The sequence below is a fragment of the Xiphias gladius genome, chromosome 10 (assembly GCF_016859285.1).
Source record: "Xiphias gladius isolate SHS-SW01 ecotype Sanya breed wild chromosome 10, ASM1685928v1, whole genome shotgun sequence".
Taxonomy (NCBI): domain Eukaryota; kingdom Metazoa; phylum Chordata; class Actinopteri; order Istiophoriformes; family Xiphiidae; genus Xiphias; species Xiphias gladius.
In genome coordinates, this window is record NC_053409.1 from 5,126,094 (window position 1) to 5,140,425 (window position 14,332).

The window sequence follows — 14,332 nt, forward strand, 5'->3', positions numbered from 1 at the left end:
GTTGACCTTTAGCAAACTAATTTCTTGCTGAGGAATTATCTCACACACCCTGCCCAAAACATCACAGCAGGGCCTGTCTCATTCCCAAACATGTGGAATTAGTATTGAGGTCCATGTTTGAGCCCAGGTCAAAGTGGATGCAGAATTTGCAATTAATGAAGGATTACGGGCTGCTAGGAGATCAAAACGAAGCTAGTCATACTGTTTCTTCATATTTCAGAGGATTAAATACTTAGCAGCTGGGGCAGCAAGACCTTCACTTTAAGTTTGGGAAACGTTATTGGACGTTATTTCAGAGGGTAACATGAAATCTGCGGTGCATTTTAAGCTGGTAAAAACTCACTTCAGTATTTCTACAGGGAGCATTTATGTTATTGTCTGCTCGATTGTTTATTGGTAGCACTGAAAACATGAGCATGATAATTCATTATTGATGAAACGAAATGGGGCTTGTAATATTTCAGGTAGGCTTTTGATTTTGACCTCACCTCATCTCAAACACACACGCACACACACACACAGAGAGAGGGGTGGGGGGGTGGGGGCGACTCTGTCACCGACGGACAGAGTGCGGTAGCTTTAAGAGGGGAGGCGTGGTGCTGCTGTTTTGACCGACTTGTCAGTTCCTTCACTCTCCACTACCATTCAGCTGAATGAACAGCCTCGTACAGCCAACACTGGGAATCGGCTCTCTATTTATTCAGCCCACAGCGAGTCTGATTTTTGGTCACGTTTTCCTGGTGACAGCGACAAGGGATTATAATTACCGAACATTAATTGTTTCTCGGCAACGAAGCTGGAAGGTACGTTGACAGTTTCCTTGCGAATCAATCTGAACTGAGCGGTACCTTGTGATGGCTATTACCCGCTTATCCATTCAGCTGCCATAGATGCAAAGCGAGTCATCGGCCGGACATTATAACATTGTTGTCTAGATGTGGAAAATAGGCACCATGTAACGACTGTTACCGTCAGGTGCATTTGATCGTTTTTCCAGTTTATACTGAGATTCACGCACCGCTCCTAGCTATTGGTTTAAGACGAATGTCTGGCTGCTGTGTTTTACTCAACATGCCAATTAAGATCCAGCATCTGATTTGTAGCCTGTGAGTCCGCTGAATACACTGATATAAAAGGGAAAAACGACTGATGACTTAATATCGCCAGTTTCCCATAACATATTATTGACCGCTATGAGATGCATATTGGGTTATTCATATGCAGTTTGCGCATTTCAGGGTGCTTCCATCAAGCTATTAGGCTGTCTTTGTAGATTTGACGTTTGATTCCAAGAATGTTTTAAATTTGAGGTGTTAGCACCGGTATGTTTTATAAATGATGGACTGCGTTCAGCCTTCACAAGGTGCGCAATGCATTTGACCTCGATATTCGGGGACGGCACGTTCACTGGGCTACACGGGAAAGACATTGATTCCCGGGGCCATCCAAAGAGGGCGCTGCCTCATCTCAGCTGCTCTGTCATCACACGCCTGCTTTTACCACGCTGCAAAAAAAAAAAAAAAAAAAAAAAAAGTCTGTTCCTAACAAGGCAAGCTGTGTCTTATCCTAAAGTTTTTGTTCAAATCAAATGACATGTCGATATTTTTGACTTAAAGCCGTTTCAAGAAAAAAATTACACTGGATTTGTGAAAATTCTTAAATCAAAACGACCTACGATAAGTGGAATTATATCACCTCCTTGGAAGATATTTTAATGTTTTTAATAATAATAATAATAATAATAATAATAATAATAATAAGAATAAAAATGAAACATGAATGTGAAGCTCAATATCCGAATAAATTACTTGTCATGATTAAGAGCTCTTCCAGTGGGCAGAAATTCCTATTCTCTTGAGCTAAATTTGGCTAGAGCATCATTTCAGATTGTTTTTTACATCCAGACATCAGCATGTCAAAATATTTCTTTCTGTAAGAGAAAACACGTGTCGCTTCACAACTTGGCTGTCTAAATATCAGAAAGGAATCTGGACAGTGATGTCGGTAAAGGCTGAGATTTTTACTCCGTGTCATACATCGGTTTCTAAATTGTTTTGTTTCAAATAGAACACACTATTCTGCATTTTTAATCAGGAGAGTAGTTAATGCTTGTACTCTTGAGGGCATCCATACCTCTTAAAACCCTTGCTGCTAGTCAGTTTATAGGATGGGAAGGCATCAAGAGCTATTTAATCTAACTGAACATCTGGCAGTGATGCAGCATTGGGTCCTCTTGGCCAGTTGTTTAGGCTTTACACCACAGCACCATGCTAAGCACAAAACCATCCCCTCCTCCTCACCCAAACAGCTTTGCTTAAGGAGTACTTAGCATCTGCAACATTCCTCCTACTGGATCAAGATTTTGCTGCTCGGGAGCATCAAGTAAAGCCACACTGATCCTTAACTGTTTGGCCACGGTTCAGAGAAATATGAAAAAGAGAGAAAAAACAAAACTGATGATTATGGGTGAAAGGATTGGAATGGATTATGACATAGAAATGACATTTTAATCATGCTAATCCATTGGGAGTAAGTGGCTTGCAGGATTTGTCCATGTAAGGCTGCTGAAGGAATTTTTAACAATGTGTAATGCACGTACTTTACATGCATCAATAGGCTGCCCACTGAACCCCAGACTTGTGTTAATGGATGTCAGTGATGGATGGATTTATTAAAAAGCTCTACACTGTGGCCGGCTGTATATCTCAAAGCAGAGCTGCAGTCCACTGAGCTTTTAATACGCTTTAAGCTTTTTCACAGACTCTGTTTCAAGCATGTAAAATCATAAATATAAAACAGGAATATTTGTCTGTTTACTCTCATGTCTGACCAGAACAGCTGTTCCAGCAATTTGGCAGGAGTATTTTTAGGTCCACTGTTTTGATTATAGTGCATAATCCTTGTCCCGCTACCTGTGTGTTTTCAGAGGGGAGGGAGGGAAGAAAAATAGGTCTGATATCCAAGAGTAACAAGGCCACTGGACTGAGGAGTTCTGCTCTTGGCTGTGGCCCTGCTGACTGAGGGGAAGGTATAGAATTTTTGGTTCTGTGCATGTGTGTGTCTGTGGGCGGAAGCATAACTGGAAGCCTTGCTCAGCTCAGGGTTGCTGCTTTTTTGTTAATAGGTATCAGAGTGGCCACACATGGTTTTGGTGTGTGCCCAGTCTAAGCTCCTCTGCCACAGGGAGGAGTGCCAGTAGGGGAAAGACAGGGCCATTGTTCCCGGCCACTGAGGTAGAGGTTTACTCACTTCCACCGAGGCCAGATGTTTTGGTTGGCAATTGCTCCCGCTTGCTGGGCCAGTAAGGTGAGAATCTGGTGCGGCGGGCAGGATGAGGCAGAGGCTGAGGCCAGCCGGAGGCATGTGTTTGCTGCAGGGAGGGCATGCTGCTCAAATTTTATGCATCTGTTGTTATTCTTAAGGCATATCTGTAGCCAGTTCAATGATATTTGGTATGATTTGATACAATGTATACCTCTGGATTTAGGTATATATTGTATGTGGTCCGAATGTGACTTTTAATAAAACAATATGCAGTAGATACTTATAACCATGTCATCTAGAAAAATTGACACCCCTATGTGTAGCACTTGAACCCTTACAATTCACCTAATAACATTCCAAGTCAGTGGCTTTGTCCGAGTCTCACCCACTAAAACTTAAAAACCAGCTGCCAGTTCTTCTTTTTCTTCTTTATTCTTAAGTCATCACTAACACACTGAGTAGCCACAGCACATGCATACCGCCTTCTGCCATTCTCTGTAGCAGCCCACTTTTCTCATTGTGTGGTGGATAGGCAGGCAGCACGCTGGCTTAATGTATCTGTGCAGAGTTTATGGCGCAGAGCGAAGTCGTCTGGGAGTAATTAGCTGTGAGGGTATAATCCTATACCAGATGCAGTGCTGCATCTTTTAAAAAGGCCTCCCTTTTTCCTCCTATCCCAATCCTCAGTCAAAAGTGATCACCCCAACTCTAACACTTTACTAGTACTTTCATTACATGTCAAAAAAGTGAAACTGGTGTGGTTTTACAGAATTGTTTTTGCAGCAGGAGGCAACCATATTGTTTCGCCAGGAATTACACTTGCACAGTGTGCATATGCAGTGCCAAATCTCTGAAAAGAAGGGTTTAAAATGGGCCTCATGTAATGTAACATGAACAGTCCAATCACTGCTAGCTTTCAGACAGTGAGAGACAAATTGTACATGTTCACTGACGCACCCTACAGACGACCAGGATAGTTGGGGGCACATCCAATGCCTACACACTAATGCTCAGTCACTGGGAAAGAACTTAGATCATAAACCTGATTTATATATTTAAATTACTTGTATTGCTTTTTGGTAGATTAGACAAGGAATGAAAAGTTTTAAATTTTGGACCCTAAAGTAGAAAAATGCACAAAGATCCTAAAACCTCACTTTATGGTTCCTTTCACCCTCAGTCTGTCTGTAAGATTCCTGGAGAGTATGATATGGTTGATTTTTATGGGGATTCTGGATTAAATACAGATTTGGACACATTTATTTGAGGTTTAGTTAAAATATCTCTTTAATATTTATGTGTTTTGTCTAAAAATAAAAAGATAGATGATAACAGATTCTTAAGCTTTTCTTTTGCTTCAAGCAGTGGCCTGAGGTCAGCTTTTATAGAACAAGTCCTGGTCACAGGGGATGATTGTGCAGGACTTGCTGATGGGTGGTTGCAACAGGCTCTGGTCTGTTTCTCCCATACAGAAGTGAGGCTGTTCTTTGCTGTGAAGAACCTGAGTTGGAGAGGAACTGCAGCGTGGCAGGAATGCCCAGGTATGCTAGAAACCATTTGCATCAGAACAGCATGGGGTTTAACCAACTGTGAAGCAGTCTATGATATGATCTTAATGTACATGTGCTGGCACCTCACCCCAGTAATCTTAAAGTCTCCAAGGTTTTCTTTCTTTCTGTTCTTCATATCACTCTGGTATCTTAAGCTGTGTCTACACAGAATGTGTAATGTTTTAGCAACATTTTAGCAGAGCAGTAAAAGCAACTTTGGTGCTCCCTGTGTGTCTACGCAGGATGCCCTCAGACACAGCATTCAGTTGCACCTGCATTTTGGAAGCGCTCAGAGCCCAATACACAATCACTGTAGCATGCATAAAGCAAAGGGAATAGACTTGGAGCGTAAATTAAGCTTCTGGACGCGATTATGGGTGTATAGTTGGAGTAAAATGGGAGCCGTTATATGGACACTTGGATTGATTAAAATAGTCATACCTGTACCGTCAGTCACAAGCACGAGATGAATGGCTGAAAAACACTGAAACACTTTGTGTACATATGCTGGTAATCAGGTGACTGTGCTGCAACTGTGAATCTATTTGCCCTAATTGACTGGAAAAACCACCATCAGTGGGTCATGTGTCATACCTATTCCTTGAAGGAGGAAACCTCCTTTTCCAATGGGATCTATTAAACAAAACAGTGCAAGACACTTTGCATTCTTCCACCACCCCTCCTTCTTTTTCCTCCTCCTCGATCTGTCCCTATAGTCTAATTTCCTCTCAGTCTCACCACACACACCCACTTACTCCAAATATTAAAAAAAAAAGGAGTTGCGTAATCATGTGCTTAATTAAAATCTCATAAACCCCAGATACTTTATTATAGAATAGACACCTCAAGTTCTGTTCTTGCAGTTCTTCATCATTGTTAGCTGGGCTTGCACTCATGCCGTTCTAGTGTTGTTGGAAACAGTAGCTTTGTGTCTTGACCACCTGATTAGACTTGCGTGTTTCCATCTCTGGTATAAATTAAGAGGCGATTTATGAATCCATTTCACCATGCATTGTTCTCACTCTATGGAAGGGAGCTTCTGGCCACAATAAAGGTGGTATTTTGCATTAAGTGTGCATGATGGCTAGTTGATTGGTTCTTCAATCATATCAGGGCTAAGCACATAGGGAGCAGATGCTCACATAAGATTACTTCTTTAATGTCTCGAGGAATTATTTCCCCATCACTGAGAATGATTTAGCATTGGGGGAGTAATAGAGGTTGAGAGTATCCTAATATGTCTTCACTTCCTGACAGCTCCCTCCCCCCTACCTCTCCCTGCTTGTTCCCAATCGTGGTCCCCTTTACCCTCCTTCACCCCCCCAGACATCTAACTCCATGCAATTGTTGTTTTGGTCCCCTGTCTCCATGTAGTCACAGGCAATTAGCTCCCGTCAAAATAGGCTGCAGGATGGAGGGTTGAAACTTGGGCATCCAAACCCCTTACTCCCGCCCCTACACTTGGCCAGATTGTGTCAGTAGATGGAAGGGAAAATGGGGGGGGGGTGGCACTCGAGACCTGTGCGCGTGCTACCTTGCTGAGCACAAAGCAGCTCTTTCACTTGGGATCTGGAGAACATATGGAATTGTTTTTCAAATCTCCAGTGCGTCAGTCCCCTCTATTCTTTTTGCTGCAGGTTTTCCCTCACCTCAGCTTCTCAGATTCACTTTGCTTCCGACTTGATGTTGAAAAGCTGAACCTGCATATGTTCCTCCATTGGCCCTTACTCCACAGCACTCCTGAAACCATAAATACACATTGAGGTTTACTCATTTGAGTACCCTTAAAAAATTTCTTTCCATTTCTTAAATGTTGTGGTTGGACCTTGTGGCCTGTTTACACCATCCAGTGGACATGACTGACAACTGTGACTTTTTGAACCTCAAATTACGACCTAGGCTCATCCATGTAGGTAGATTGTTTCATAGTGATGCCTGTATTCACACTGGACCGGTTGAGTTTAAGATGAATTCACTGATACTTTTACGACAGGACAGTTAACGTTCATTGGATTGCTGCTTTGTGAAACAATTTCAGTGAAGGTTATGTGACCTTAATTCAAGGGCTTTATTTACTAGAGTTTGCTTGCCTTTCCTTGAATGAATTAGTGTCTACACAAATTATAGGAACACTATTTTAACAGTAACACAACGCCAGCCTGACATCATCTCCAAGGATTGGCTTCTAAACTGCACAGCTGGGTGTAGATAACGGAGCAGCTTGGATGTTTATTTTTTCCCCTTCTGCATTCCAGCTTCTTATTTATAATGGCTATGATATCCAGCTCAGGGGGTTACTTCTATAAAAGGAAGTTTGAAGACTTTTGCCGCCCCACTCAAAAGGAGGCTTGCATGCCACATTTTCTCAAGATGTAACCTTTAGATTTCCAGTAGAAGGAAATCAATCACACAGCAAAAGAGTGTGTGAGTTTGGCTTGGGTCAAAGACAGTGGGATAAGTGATTGAATACTTGACTGCAGACACTGAAGAATCCAAACACAAAGCCATCAGCTTCCTCAGTAGGGTTCTGCTTTTGTATCAACCAGGTGTATTCCCAAAGGATTGAGGGTTTGGTGTTTGTTATTCTCCTCTCTAAATAAGGAATTGTGAAAAGAAGCTGTGTAAAATGGCTTTAATATATGGAGGTCTGTATCAAATCTATGTTTTTGTTTAGAATAGACTCCACATAGTTAACTGTGGTGAAAGGTGACCTTTGACCTGTGACCTTATTGAACTGCCTGGCTGGCCCCCAGGAGATAGATTTTGTTTACAAAGAGTTTGTCTTTATGTGCTTTAGATTTAATTATCTAGATATGTTGGGTTGGGTAGCTAATAGCATTCAATATCTAGATCTGCTGTCATGTGGCTTTGTTTTGACAAAGTAACCCAGTTCCTCCTTAACCTGAGAATTTCATTTGCTTGCAAGCTCAGTAGAATTTGTCCCTATTGCCAAACTGATGACAAATAACTTGGTCCGGATTACCAGCCCCTGATTTTTTTTATCTTGCATTGTTGATCCTCTGTAAATTAGCCTAGCCTAAACTCTTAAACACTAACAACCCAGATGTCCTCAGTGGCCTGACACCCTGTTTAATGCCTAGCAGATGGTATTTGTACCGGTGGATTGTGCTGAAAACAGATTACCTTAATGAGGTAATTTACCAATGAACTGTGTGGGTCTGGCCAAGTGATGTGCTGGAGGCCCATAACAGCCTTCTAGGTTTCTAAAATTTACTTAAGGTTACTTACAAGTTAAACATGCCAGGAAGAATGTTGAGTCCTTGCTTGGACCACTTCACAGTACAGTGTTTGTCTATATAGTGCATTCACCATGAGGGGCCTCTTCAGAAAAGATGTGGGATAGCATATACTTCTTTGGGCTGTGTTATTGTAACTATCAAATCTTCCTCCTCTTTCCCTCCCTCCCTCTTTCTCCTTTGTGGACAAGGGTCCTTTTTGCTGCCCTGTGCGGCTCTGTTTGTGTTTGATTGTGGGAAAAATTCTCAACTGTCCGTGAGAGTCCCCCGCTCTCTGGACTGGCTTTTCCCTTGGGGTCCTTCAGGCTCAGAGAAGCATAGCCCCACCACTGCTCCGTAGCCACACTCCTCCCAGCAACTCCTAGTGGTAGCAGAATTCCTCTGCCCTGTCTTTGAGTCCAAAACCACTTGTCTAAGCCGTCTGTATGACCAGTCCTCTTCCCTAAGAGTTAGGCTCAACACAACACAGTTGATCTTTTCAGACGGGGTGATTCTTCAGGCTTTTCAGTACACTGATAAAGAAGCCTGGCAAAAACCACTCCCCACCAATAAGTGACTTCAGACGAGGGGCTGAGATCGAGACATGGATCTTGATGTGACACAGGCTTTTGAGAATAGGCCAGACTTTGGGGAGTTTATTTTGGCTACCCTTGCAGAATATGTTCTGGCTCCATAGCTGGATATTGAACCTGAGATAAGTAAAGTTTATAGCTTTGAGTTTGCAGTTTTGTTGATGAGTTTTGTTCTGGTTCAAGTACAGTATATGTCATTTTGGCTGAGGAAGTTCCCTCATTAAACTAAGTTTGTGGCTTTGTATATTAGGTTGTGAATTCCAGTTTTTCTTTCAATGCATTCAGTTGCCATTGGCATTGATTTGCTTCCATTTTCACATTTGGATACTAGAACTGTTTTATTTTCACATCTGTTTCATGGGATTCCCCTGAAATAAAGGTTTTGTGTCGCTCCCACAGTACAGTCAACAGTACAGTGTGTCACACCACTTTACTGTTGACTGTACTGTTGACTCAGACTTTAAATTCCACAATGACTCACTTGTGTTTTGACTCTATACTGACCAACAAATAAATAGTCTGTAATTCTTTACTAAAGATAAGACAGGCTGTCAGATAACCAAGCCTCCCACCTCCACCCTCAATTCAATTTAAGCAACTGTAATTCACTTTAGTAGTGTGACAAATGTGTTTTATTCAGTATTCAGACCCTGTCACTTTTTGCACACTTTATTTTACTGTACATTTAATTTTTAATTAATAGCATTGGATATGTGCCCATCAATCTACACTCAATAACCCATAATGAAAAAGTAGAAACATGTTTTTAGAAATTGTTGTGCATTTGCTAAAATCAAAAACTGAGATGTCTTAGTAACAAAAGTGTTCAGACCCTTTTTTGTGGCACTCCAAATTGTGGTCAGGCACATCCTGTTTTCTTTTAATAATCCTTGAGATGTGTGTAGAACTTGATTTGAGTTCACCTGTGGCAAACTGAATTGATTGGACATTTTTTAAAAAGGCACACACCTGTTTATGTAAGATCCTACAATTCACACTGCATGTCAGGACAAAAACCAAGCCATGAAATCCAAGGAACTCTCTGTAGACCTCTGCAATAAAATTGTTGTGAGGCAAAGATCAGGGCAAGGACATAAAACCATTTCTAAAGCTTTGAGTGTTCCCAGGAGCACAGTGGAATGGAGTTTGAAGTCACTCAGTTTGGAGTTTACTGAGTAAACAGGCACAAAGGGCCTTGGTCAGTGAAGTGACCAAGAACCCAATGGTCACTCTTAAAGAGCTTCAGGAGGCCTCTGCAGAGATTAAAGAACCTGCTAGTTAATCAATCAGGCTTTTATGGTAGAGTGGCTAGACGGAACCCACTTTGAGTAAAAGGCATATGACAGCTATGAGTTTGCCAAATAGCTTTTAAAGGATTCTGAGAGCTTGAGGGAAAAGATTCTCTGGTCTGATGAAACAAAAATTGAACTCATTGGGCAGAACCCCAAGCACTATGTCTGGCGAACACTGGGCATTGGTGGTGACGGGATGCTACGGGGATGCTTTTCAGCAGCAGAGTCGGGGAGACTAGTCAGAATACGGGCTCCAGAGTGCATGTGACCTGAGACTAGCGCTCTCAAAATTGGCCAAAAATGACCTTCGATTATTCCTCCTGAAAAAACATATTGGTTTGGACCATTCGCATATCTGTTTTTGTGCATTATGTCCATATGATGGCAAACAAATACAACGAGACAGAACTTTTTTATCTGCATATTTTTTGAGGTGGTCTCAGGTTACTAGTGCTGGAATGGTAGGCAAACTGTAGCTTTCATAGCTTGCATACAACTTTATGTCGATCCAAAGTATTTTCAAACGGGGCTTTTTTAGATTGCTCAGATTGCAAATCACTCTTTCTGTGGCCGAGTTAAGTTGTGAACTCTCTGCCATCATTACCACACGGTTGTCGAATTATTCGCTTGTGTCAGCTTGACCTACATTTCATTTTCAATCAATGAAAGTGACGTTGTGTGACTCCTCTGCGTCATGCAGTGCATTCACTGCTTTGGCCCAGGCCCACGTGAGAACTCGCAAGGCAGACAGCCATGGTAGCGCTTTTTCTCACAATCAAATATTCTTTTTTTTTTTTTTTTTTTGCAATTTGATTATATAATCAAATTTAGTAATTCATCATAATATTCTTAATCTATCCTCACCTGCAGAGCTTGGAAGCCATACGACCATAAATTGCTTGAACTTAAGAACAAAAAAATGGTTTAAACATACAGTAACAGACAAACCCTCCCTAGTGATCTCGCTTTGTTTAAAACCAAAGGCCATTACTAAACAGTAAAACATTTTATAAGCTCAACACCATCATAATTCTTGCTAAGACTTTTGGATTACTAAATTTGGCATTTGTAGCTTCTCATGCATTTCTTTGCAATCATGTCATGACTTCGTGGTGCTGCTCAAAGCCCGTAAGCAAAATAGAAAGCTGTGGCAGGCACTTTTACTGTGTTCTACAGGCTCTCTCCCAGCCTTTAATGCATCATCTGAGCTAACGCCATCTCATTGTGTTTGAGCTTTGGGATGGATGAGTGATTGTAGTTAAGGATCCAGGAACAATGAAAAATGGTTCTGTCTTTTTGCTATCAAGTAACTAAACAGAAAAACACCATCTGAACAGTGGACTTGAGCCATAGATCGTTCATCCCGGGCAAGTTCTTTTCAAAAACTCCTTTTCACCAAGTGACAAACCGCGTGGTTGGCAACAAGTAAAGCATTCAGAGCCCGTATGAATAGGGGTCTGTCTCTGGAGAGGCTTGTTGAAATGGGGCCTTTTGCTTTTATCCCTCCGGAGAGGCAGATAGATCTTGCGCAGGTTTGCTCTGGCAGTGAACTTCAAATGGACTGTTGAAAGGCAAGGCGTTTATTTGTGCTGCATTATAAACTGTGTGCTTTTTCCAGATTTAGCATCTGTGGGTGTTCTCCATCATCTGTAAGCACTACCAGGCTGTCCCTTCTCCCCTTTACCTCTGTTATTTTTACATTCACCTGTAACAATAACCCTAACTTTCCCTCTTGACCTGCTCTTTGGTGTTTTCTGTGCAGGCGTCATGATTGTCAAAAGTCCCTCCTCTCATCTGCTCTCTGTGATCAGTACTGATGTAAAACACAGGTACTCGTGTAGATTATAGGTTTTCTTTCCATTTTTAAAGTTTTACAGATGGAGAGGAGGTGGGACGGAAGCCTGTTAAAGCAGTTGTCATCCTCCTCTGACATACACTCCATCACTCCCTCGTGGTAAATATCACATGTGGACATCAGGTGACTCCCTTAGTACTGTTCCCTTGGTTACTAAGATACCATAACCCCCCATCCTACTCCTCTTACTCCTTTGGATCGTACAGCAGCCTTTCAGAGCAGTGTGCTGTTTTTCTTCTCCTTCCACTTGTATAAACCAAAAGACTATCTGCCATCAGCATTCAGGAAGTGTGGGGGTAAACAAATGACAGGAGCCAGCAGAGGAAATTTAGATGACCCAGTGATGTCCTAGCAACCACAGAGAGCAGGTTATTTTTGGGTCCGTATCTGTGTGCATTGTGTTTATAAGGGTTGTTTTATATTTATGTGTCAGGGCAAACTCGTTTGTGCACTTATGAGATTATACTGGTTGGAAAAATCAAGCAGGGCTCAGCTTCCTTTCATTTATGTATCATCACTGACTCTGGCATATGATGCAAGTTCTTTCGAATTGTGACATTGACTACTTAGTCATTTAGAATGTATTTACTCCCATGCTTGAAGTTCTTTGCTAGTAGAGTTATGTAGTTCTATGCTCCTCTTCACTTATGCACTGTTGGCAGTGGTTGTTGTGACCACTTTTGCCATTTCTGGTGTACAGTTAAAGGATATAGGTAGCTTTTGCTTTTTTCAGGCCAGTTTTCGAGAAGTGTCTTTATGAAAGAAATACGGCTCTACAAGGCTCTGCACATGTGCACATGTGTGTTGAAAGGTCCACCCTGTCATCAATGAAGTAATGGAGAGATAACACATAAGCCACTGATCAGTGTGCCAAACCATATGACTCTTTCAGGCACACACTGAATGCAGGAATTGGCATTCTCTCTCTGAATACCCAGAAATCTGTAATGCAGGGAAAGCATGATGTACATTGTTATAGCTCCAAATTCAAAATGAAAGCATAAGGATATTTAATATATTTTAAAGTATCTTGCAGGAACCATTTTGTTTTAAAAATCACATTTTCATGAATTGCGCCAGGCTTGTTTCTAAAACTGCCTAAGCTCCTTCTCTGTCTCTCTCTCTCTCACTCTTTCCCTTTCTTGGATCACTACCACCCTTGTGCTGCACGCTGATTTGCTGCCAGGTTGCCTTGGCAACGGGCCGCAGTACATAAACGGGGCGATGTTTGGGGAACGTTGTGCTGCGAGGCAGGAAATCTTGTGCATTCTTTATCTCTCACCCCTTGGATGCAGTCCTAAGTAGGGAGCAGGAGCCACATAAGCAAATGGAAGCCTTATTTTTCTGTCTGGTCCATTTTCCACCTTTTTAGCCAGAGATAAACAAAATCTTTGAGGTCTTCGCAACCCACACTTCTTTTGCAAGGGCTGGTTTGAAAATGAAAGGAAGCAAGAAAGAAATGGGTTGGGAAAAGCAGGAATAAGGAGCAGTACTTATATGTAAACACTGAAAAATGATCAATTTCAAGGAATTTTCTCAACAATGGCTGAATTTTCCATTCATCACCTGCAGAAATCAGAAGTCTTGCAGTGTCATGCAACACAAGGCTAGATTTACTGCTAAGTGAGCTCGTCCTCGACTTCCACTATATATAAATACATACACTCACATACAGCACACATAAATGGAAACACTTAGACACACCCTACCCGCCATTACCTTGCCTTCCTGACATTCCATCTAATAGCCTGAGGAAAAGGAAAGGGATCTGCTGATCAGAGGCCTGCTGGCCTGGCCTATGAAACAGAATGTAGCAAAGAAGCCCTGCTGTGATTCATTTGTGTGTCGCATACATTTGAAGACACACATGTACATGCAAACTCACTTAGAACACAGTTGACAAGGTATTTAAACAGATGCTGATCATAAATCTGTCTAATGCTTTTGGCTTCTGGTCAGTGGTTTGCAGTACATTTCTCAAACTTGTCGTCTTTTCCTTTTTTTCATAAGATTTCACTTCTATTTAAAAACTTCAAATGCAATTGTGTATCAATTGTCAGAACTATTACTATAGTGTATTTTTAGCTGTGGTATTCGAGTTTGGATGAGCAGTTGCTGACACCTCTCCAGCTTGGCTTGGCTTTCTTTTTTCAGAGTTGTCTCTGGTCAAACTAGAGCAGTAGGCCAAAGCTGAGTAAGCCATTTTGGCTCCCCAAGGGAAAAGGGCCACTCAAATAGGAGGCTGTTGACAGTGGAAGAGCATGAAGTTGCTGTTGAGTCCTCTTCTCTCATTGATCTGCTCCCTTCTTCCTTTCAGACCAGTCTCAGTCAATACTCATGATTATTGAAATGGCTTCTTTGGGCTGTGTATCATATCACACCATTCATCCTTAAGAGCAGCAGCGTGTGTGTGCACCACTATGAACGTTTTGGTCATAATAATGCCGGTTCTCACTACAGTTCTACATTCTCTGGAGGTAAAAAAAAAAAAAAAAAAAAAGACAGACTCATTGTTCTATTAAGGAAACTAAGATGCAGGGAG

At 41.7% G+C, this 14,332-nt stretch overlaps 1 protein-coding gene across 3 annotated transcripts in view; it reads left to right on the top strand.

Moving 5' to 3' along the window:
- Positions 1-626: 626 nt before the first annotated feature.
- daam2 (dishevelled associated activator of morphogenesis 2) overlaps positions 627-14,332 on the top strand; it is a 97,549-nt gene continuing 83,843 nt past the window's right edge. For all 3 annotated transcript variants that reach the window (XM_040136575.1, XM_040136573.1, XM_040136576.1), the window contains exon 1: positions 627-803. The gene's annotated coding sequence lies outside the window, so the exon portion shown is untranslated. The remainder of the gene's footprint in view (positions 804-14,332) is intronic.